Genomic DNA, 9,440 nt, shown 5'->3' on the forward strand with positions numbered 1-9,440 from the left:
TGAAACTGCACTTTATAGCAAGCAACCTTTAAAAAAATTAAGTTTTCAGCCCCAATTCTGTGGCTCACACTTATAATCCTAGCACTTTGGGAGGCTGAGGCCAGAGGATTGCTTGAGGCCAGAAGTTCAAGACCAGCCTGGGCAACATAGCAAGACCCCATCTCTAATTTTAAAATATAAAAATAAACTAGTTTTGGGATATAACTTATGTACAATAAATTTCAATAATTTAAAAAGTACAGCTTGCTGAGCTCTGACAAATGTTTACAGTCACCTGCCTAGGCCTCCCAAAGTGCTGGGATTACAGGCGTGAGCACCACACCCTGCCTCTGACCCCTGGAAACCTCTGAGCAGCTTTCTGTTTTGCCTTTTCTAGAATGTCATAGAAATGGAATCATATAGTATTTGGATATAAATGGAATCATTAGTATGTACTCTGCTAGGCATATACTTGCTTCTTTCACATACCATAATGCTTTTGAGATTTGTCCATGTTCTTGCCTGTGTCCACAATCTGTTCCTTTTATTGCTCAATAGTATTCCACTGCATGGACACGCTGTGAGGTGTTAAACAGTTGAGGGACATTGGGATTATTTCCAATTTGGCTATTACGAATAAAGTAGCTATAAACATTGGGGTCAAGATTTTTGTGTGAATATATTTTTCATTTCTTTTAAAAATTTTTTTATTGTTTCTTTTTCTTTTCTTAAAAATCCCAAATGTGATAGTATTTTATTTTTCCTAAGTAAATACCTAAAAGTAGAATTGCTAGGTCCTATTAATAAGCATAGGTTTAGCTTTAAAAGTGGCCAAACCGCTTTCCAAAGCGGCTGTACCATTTTGCGTTCCTACTAACAATGTATGAGAGCTCCAGTTGCTCTGCATTCTTGCCCACATTGTCAGTCTTCAAATTTTAGCCATTCTAGTGGGTGTATACAGGTATTACATTGTAGTTTTAATTTGCATTTACCTAATAACTATTCATGTCATGCACCTTTTCATGTACTTGTTGGTCATTTATATATCCATACTGGTGAGGTGTCCAAATCTTTTGCCCATTTTTAAATTAGGTTTTTTGGCTTCTTTTTAAGTTGCAAGAGTTCCATATGTATAGATTCTGGATATAAGCTCTGCAGTAGGTATACGTTCTACAAATATTTTCTCCCAGTCTGTGGTTTGCCTTTTTGCTTTTCTTTTCTTTTTTTTCCTTTTTTTAAATTTTTTTACTTATTATTATTATTATTATTTTAAGACAGGGTCTCACTCTGTCACCCAGGATGGAGTGCAGTGGCGCGATCTTGGCTCACTGCACTCTGCGTCTCCTGGGCTTAAGCAATTCTCCCACCTCAGCCTCTGGGCAGCTGGGACTACAGGCATGAGCCACCACACTCAGCTAATTTTTGTATTTGTTGTATAGACAGGGTTTTGCCATGTTGCTTAGGCTGGTCTCAAACTCCTGAGGTCAAGCTATCCACTGGTCTGGGCCTCCCAAAGTGCTGGGATTACAGGTGTGAGCCACCACGCCCAGCCAGCTTTTCATTTTCTTAATGGTTTTTTTTTGGAAGAACAAAAGCTTTCCACTTTGATAAGATCCAATTTGTCCATTTTTTTCTTTTATGGTTCATGTTTTTTGTGTCTTAAGAAATCTTTGCTGAATGCAAGGTCACAAAGATCTTCTTTTATGTTTCCTACATTTTAGAGCATTAGCTCTTATTTTTAGTTTTATGATCCATTATTTATGATGTAACAGCTGAGGTTCATTTTTTGGCGTATGGCTTCCAATTGTTCCAGCAATACTTGTTAGAAAGACTAAGATTTCCTCCATTGAATAACCTTAGTACCTTTGCTAAAAATTTGTTTGCCATAAACGTGTAAGCCTGCAAGCATACAAAAGGATGCAGAACATCATTAGTAATTAGGGAAATGCAAATTGAAACCACAATAAGATTTTACTTCATACCCACTCAGAAAACTATAATTAAAAAAAGACAGGCTGCTGGGAATGTAAAATGGTGTAGTCACTTTGGAAAGCCATCTGGCAGTTCCTCAAAATATGGACACATATTTACCATGTGACCATCAGTTTCACTCCTAGGTATCGTCTTGTTCATAGCAGCATTATTCAGAATAGCTCGAAAACAGAAACAGCCCAAATAATCATCAGCTAATGAGAAGATAAACAAATTGTGGTATAGTATATAAGTACAATGGAATATTATTCAGCCATAAAAAGGAATGAAGTACTGACACATGCTAAAACATTATCTTGAAAACATAACACTAAGTGAAAGAAGCCAGTCTGAAGAAACCTCATGTTACGTGAGTCAAAGTATATGAAATGTCTGGAGTTGGCAAACTACAGAGACAGAAAGCAGAGTAACAGTTGCCTAGGGTAGGGGTGAAGTGGTGGTATAAGGTGAAATGGGAAGTAATTGCTAATGGGTTCCAATTGTTTCCAGTGAGGTTTCTTTTTGGGAGAAGAGAATTTTTTTTTTTTTTTTTTGAGACAGTCTGTCTCTGTTGCCCAGGCTGGCAGTGCAGTGGCACGATCTTGGCTCACTGCATCCTCTGCCTCCTGGGCTCAAGCAATCCTCCTGCCTCAGCCTCCCAAGTAGCTGGGACCACAGGCACGCACAACCACGCTCAGCTAATTTGTGTGTGTGTGTGTGTTTGTTTGTTTTGGTAGGAATGGGTTTTCCTAGGCTGGGGGAGAGAAATTTTCTAAAACTAGGTTGTGGTGATGCTGCAGGACACTCTCAATTTATTAAAAACCATTGACTTGTATACTTTATTTTTTCTATGAACTTTGTAGAGAAGTAGATTTGTGTACTTTAAGTGGGTAAATAGTATGGCATGTGAATTATACCTCAATACGGCAGTTTTTAAAATTCCCCCCCCCCCCCGCCAAATTGTTGAATTTAAAAGATTGTTCTCGCTGGGCATGGTGGCTCATGCCTATAACAGCACTTGGGGAGGCTGAGGTGGGAGGATCACTTGAGCCTATGAGGTCAAGGCTGCAGTGAGCCACGATCATGCCATGCACTCCAGCTTGGGCAACAGAGCAAGACCCTGTCTCAAAATAAAATAAAGTTTTGTTCCTTAAAGTTATATTCTTGTTTCCACCAGTACTATAAAACAGTTATTTCCAGTGTGTGAAACAGCAGCTGTCTGTCTTCTCTCTGACATTGTTAAAGTTTTTTCTAAAGTCACAACACACACACGTAGGCATACTAAGAAAAAAAAGTTTAGTAAGTAAGTTTAGTAATTTTCGTTGATGGGTCAATTACATAAAGCAACAGCAAGTTAAGTAAAAACAAAGTATACTGGAGAACCTGTAGAGCACTGGGAATCCTACTGACCTGAGTTTCAATCTGGTTGTCCCCCTGACGCATGGGAATCACCTGACCAGTGAGAATATGGAACTGCTGCCTCCCCAAGCCCCTCCTGGCACAGGAAGACTTCAATCCTGTGGCCTTCCAAGTTCTCCTGCATATCATCCTGTGTTTTTTTATTAGAAACAACATTTTCCCAGAGGTTTAATTTCTGCTTTGAAAGATCTATTTGAAAGAGTCAAGATATAGTTAAGAAGGAAGCAATGTGCCATTATCTGTGTGTTTAAAATTCTGTTTCGAAGCCAGGTGTGGTGGCTCACGCCTGTAATCCCAGCACTTTGGGAGACAGAGGCGGGCGGATCCCCTGAGGTCAGGAGTTCAAGAACAGCCTGACCAATGTGGTGAAACCCTGTCTACTAAAAGTACAAAAATTGGCCAGGTGTGGTGGTGGGCACTTGGGAGGCTGAGGCAGGAGAATTACTTGAGCCCAGGAGGCGGAGGTTGCAGTGAGCCAAGATTGCACCACTGTACTCCAGCCTGAGTGACAGAGCAAAACTCCATCTCAAAAAAGTAAAAATAAAAAAGTCTGTGAACTCAGAAGGCATACAATTCTTATAAACACTTTTCAGTGTATTAAATTTATGATGTTACACATTTGACAGTGCACTTTGTAGAAATTCTAAGTATTTAGTAGCTAAACCTAAAAAAAGTGCACTCAATTTTTAGCTCACTACGTACCTGTGACCAGTTGTGTCAATATTTGTAAATCTATAGGACTTGTATTTACTTGATCACTCCACGCTCTGGATGCTTCTTTATTCACTGATTGGAATTACAGGAAAATCATGCCCAAGTAAACTTTGGATTCAAGCATTTCTTATGGCTTTGGAGAGGCTCTATTCAACCACAGCCCAGCCCCTTTCCTCACCAAGAGTAAGGGAATGGCAGAGGCTCTCCTCAAGTACTGAGGAGGTGGTCTGTATTTTTCCTACGTGCTCTCCTGGGCCTAGATTCAATCTTGCTCCTCTGGCTGGACATGACCCAGGTGGTAGTGGTGATGGCAGCGTATCTTGTTCACTCCAGCCGAGACTCTACGTTATTCCAAAATGTCCCTCTGGCCTAGCAACTTAGTCTCTGAGTGAACTCTAGCTCAGTGAAAGGGACAGTATTCCCCAACTGGGGATATCCCACAGGAAGAGGGTTGACTAGAAAGAAGGCCTGCCTCTGCTCAAACTCCAGACTGAGCTACAGCTTTCTCTTGTCCCCAGCCTCTCACCTCCATAAGCCCTGCTCATGGCTGCTGAGGGGCTTGTCTTCTGACCAGTTCTGGCTGCTACCCTCTCCTGTCACCAGGGCTTTTGTGCAGTAAGGATGGTATGAGGCATAATGGCTAGTCAAGACCAAGAATGTGAGTTATTGCTAAGTTTCTCATACATGATATCAGTATTATGGTTATACCGGAAAATGTCCATTTTTAGGATGCGCATGCTGAAGTTTTCAGATTAAGTGTGATATGGTTGGAGTGTCCCCACCCAAACCTCATTTTGAATTCCATGTTGTGGGAGGGACCCGGTGGGAGGTAACTGAATCACGGGGCAGGTCTCTCCCGTGCTGTTCTCGTGACAGTGAATGAGTCTCAGGAGATCTGATGGTTCTATAAGGGGATTCTAAAATTAGCTTGTGGTGATGCCAGCAGGACCCTCTCAATTTATTAAAAACCATTGAATTGTCCAGTGTCTCTACTAAAAATACAAAAATTAGCTGGGCATTGTGGCAGGCGCCTGTAATCCCAGCTACTCGGGAGGCTGAGGCAGGAGAATCGCTTGAACCTGGGAGGCGGAGGTTGCAGTGGGCCAAGATCACACCACTGCACTCCAGCCTGGCGACAGACTGAAACTAGGTCTAAAACAAACAAACAAACAAAAAAACCACTGACTTTTATACTTTATTTTTTCTGTGAACTTTGTAGAGAAGTAGATTTGTATACATCAAGTAGATAAATTGTATGGCATGTGAACTATAACTCAATAAAGCAGTTTTAATATCCAAAAATACTTAATTGTTGAATTTAAGTTTGTTCCGGCTGGGCATGGTAGCTCATGCCTGTAACAGCACGTGGGGAGGCTGTTATATTCTTGTTTCCACTAGCACTATAAAGGGGAGTTTCCCGGCACAAGCTCTCCCTTTGCCTGCTGTCATCCATTTCAGACGTGACTTGCTCCTCCTTGCCTTCCACCATGATTGCAAAGCCTCCCAGCCATGTGGAACTGTATGTCCATTAAATCCTTTTTCCTGTATAAATTACCAAGTTTTGTGTATGTCTTTATCAGCAGCCTGAAAACGAACTAATACAGTAAGTTGGTACCAGTAGAGTGGTATTGAAAAGATAACCTGAAAATGCGAAAGTGACTTTGGAACTGGGTGACAGGCAGAGGTTGGAACAGTTTTGGGGGCTCAGAAGACAGGAAAACGTGGAAAAGTTTGGAACTCCCTAGAGACCTGTTGAATGGCTTTTACCAAAATGCTTATAATGATACAGACAATGAAATCGAGGCTGAAGTGGTCTCAGATGAAGATGAGGAACTTGTTGGGAACTGGAGTAAAGGTGACTCTTGCCATGTTTTAGCAAAGAGACTGGTGGCATTTTGCCCTGGCCTTAGAGCTTTGTGGAACTTTGAACTTGAGAGAGATGATTTAGGGTATCTGGCAGAAGAAATTTCTAAGCAGCAAAGCATTAAAGAAGTAACTTTGGTGCTGTTAAAGGCATTCAGGTTTTTTGTTTGTTTGTTTTTTTGATATGGAATCTCGCTCTGTCGCCCAGGCTGGAGTGCAGTGGCCGGATCTCAGCTCACTGCAAGCTCCACCTCCAGGGTTCATGCCATTCTCCTGCCTCAGCCTCCCGAGTAGCTGGGGCTATAGGTGCCCACCACCATGCCCGGCTAATTTTGTTTTTGTATTTGCAGTAGAGATGGGGTTTCACCATGTTAGCCAGGATGGTCTCCATCTCCTGATCTCGTGATCTGCCTGCCTCGGCCTCCCAAAGTGCTGGGATTATAGGCGTGAGCCACCACACCTGGCCAGCATTCAGTTTTTAAAGGGAAACAGAATAAAAGTTTGGAAAATTTGCAGCCTGACAATGCAATAGAAAAGAAAATCCCATTTTCTGAGGAGAAATTCAAGCCAGCTGCAGAAACTTGCATAAGTAAGAAGGACCCAAATGTTAATCCACAAGACAATGGGGAAAATGTCTCCAGGGCACGTCAGAAGTCTTCAAGGCAGCCCCTCCCATCACAGGTCCTAAGGCCTAGGAGGAAAAAATGGTTTAGTGGATCAGGGCCAGGGTCCCCATGCTGTGTGCAGTCTAGGGACTTGGTGCCCTGTGTCCCAGCCAATCCAGCCATCACTAAAAGGGGCCAACACAGAGCTTGGGCTGTGGCTTCAGAGAGTCCAAGCCCCAAACCTTGGCAGCTTCCACATGGCGTTGAGCCTGTGAGTGAACAGAAGTCAAGAACTGAGGTTTGGGAACCTCTGCCTAGATTTCAGAAGATGTATGGACACACCTAGATGTCCAGGCAAAAGTTTGCTGCAGGGGCAGGGCCCTCATGGAGAACCTCTGCTAGGGTAGTGTGGAAGGGAAATGTGGGGTCAGAGTCTCCACACAGAGTCTCTACTGGGGCACCCTCTAGTGGAGCTGTGAGAAGAGGGCCACCATCCTCCAGACCCCAAAATGGTAGCTCCAACAGCTTGCATCATTCACCTGGAAAAGCCACAGATACTCAACACCAGCCTGTGAAAGCAGCCAGGAGGCTGCACCCTGCAAAGCACACGGGGGCAGAGCTGCCCAAAACCATGGGAACCCACCTCTTGCATCAGTGTGACCTGGATGTGAGACAGAGAGTCAAAAGAGATCACTTTGGAGCTTTAAGACTTGACTGCCCTGCTGGATTTTGGACTTGCATGGGGCCTGTAGCCCCTTTGTTTTGGCCAGTTTCTCCCATATGGAACAGTTGTATTTACCCAATGCCTGTACCTCCATTGTATCTAGGAAGTAACTAACTTCTTTTGATTTTACAGGCTCATAGAGGAAGGGACTTGCCTTGTCTCAGGTGAGACTTTGGACTGTGGATTTTTTAGTTAATGCTGAAATGAGTTAAGACTTTGGAGGACTGTTGGGAAAGCATGATTGGGTTTGAAATGTGAGGACATAAGATTTGGGAGGGGCTGGCTGGGCGCGGTGGCTCAAGCCTGTAATCCCAGCACTTTGGGAGGCCGAGACGGGCGGATCACGAGGTCAGGAGATCGAGACCATCCTGGCTAACACGGTGAAACCCCGTCTCTACTAAAAATACAAAAAATTAGCCGGGCGAGGTGGCGGCGCCTGTAGTCCCAGCTACTCGGGAGGCTGAGGCAGGAGAATGGCGTGAACCCGGGAGGCGGAGCTTGCAGTGAGCTGAGATCCGGCCACTGCACTCCAGCCCGGGCGACAGAGCGAGACTCCGTCTCAAAAAAAAAAAAAAAAGATTTGGGAGGGGCTAAGGTTGGAATGATATGGTTTGGCTGTGTCTTTACCCAGATTTCATCTTGTAATTCTCACATGTTGTGGGAGGGACCCAGTGGGAGGTAATTAAATCATGGGGACAGGTCTTTCCTGTGCTGTTTGCATGATAGTGAATAAGTCTCACAAGATCTGATGGTTCTATAAGGGGAGTTTCCCTGCACAAGCTCTCTCTCGTTGCCTGCTGCCGTCCACGTAAGACATGACTCGCTCCTCTTTGCTTTGCACCATGATTGTCAGGCCTCCCCAACCACATGGATCTGTAAGTCCATTAAACTTTTTTCCTGGTAAATTATCCAGACTTGGGTATGTCTTTATCAGCAGCATGAAAACAGACTAGTACAAAGTGTCAAGGTACCTCACTTTCAAATAGTTCAGCAAACAAGACACACACACATACACACATACAAAACATATGTGCTGTGCATTACTGTTTTTCACCAATTCTTTGCTTGTAAATAGCAAAACTGTGGTCGAGGGAGAGCCGGTCATAGGCTGATGTCACCAGAACTACACATGATTCTGCCAGAATGTAACTGATTAATCCTGAAAGTACTTCTGCCCTTGGCAAGGAGTGGTTGGGTGGCACAGTATCGGCCTGAGGTTTGTGTATCCAGGACCACAAACTGTTTGTAATTTATAGAGGGCACATGAAATGTGAAATAATTTGGTAGGCCAAGGTGGGCGGATCAACTGAGGTCAGGAGTTCAAGACTAGCCTGGCCAACATGGTGAAACCCCACCTCTACTAAAAATACAAAAATTGGCCAGGCACAGTGGCTCATACCTGTAATCCCAACACTTTGGGAGTCCGAGGTGGGTGGATTACTTGAGGTCAGGAGTTCAAGACAAGCCTGGCCAACATGGTGAAACCCCATCTCTACTAAAAATACAAATAAATTAGCTGGGCTTGGTGGCGAACACCTGTAATCCCAGCTACTTGGGAGACTGAGGCACGAGAACTGCTTGAACCCGGGAGGCAGAGGTTGCAGTGAGCCAAGATCATGCCACTGCACTCCAGCCTGGGTGACAGTGAGACTGTCTCAAAAAAAAAAAAAAAGAAAAAGAAAATAGAAATGTGAAATGAACACGTTTAGGTGTCTGTGAGTTGAGCATTGGTTAGGAGAATGTGTAGTCCCGATAGCTGGTGTTAAAAATAACTTGAACAGGCTGGGTGTGGAGGCTCACGCCTGTAATCCCATCCCTTTGAGAGGCCGAGGTGGGAATCACCTGAGGTCAGGAGTTTGAGACCAGCCTGGGCAACACGGCAAAACTGAGTATCTACTAAAAATACAAAAATTAGCTGGGTGTGGTGGCGGGTGTCTGTAATCCTAGCTACTCAAAAGGCTGAGGCAGGAGAATTGCTTGAACCTGGGAGGTGGAGGTTGCAGTGAGCTGAGATCATGCCACTGCACTCCAGCCTGGAAAAGAGAGTGAGATTCTGTCTCAAAAAAAGAAAAAAAAAAAAAAAAAAAGATTTGGGAGGGGCTAAGGTTGGAATGATATGGTTTGGCTGTGTCTTTACCCAGATTTCATCTTGTAATTCTCACATG

This window comes from Colobus angolensis, unplaced genomic scaffold (assembly GCF_000951035.1).
Source record: "Colobus angolensis palliatus isolate OR3802 unplaced genomic scaffold, Cang.pa_1.0 Scaffold54, whole genome shotgun sequence".
In the NCBI taxonomy this organism is placed as follows: domain Eukaryota; kingdom Metazoa; phylum Chordata; class Mammalia; order Primates; family Cercopithecidae; genus Colobus; species Colobus angolensis.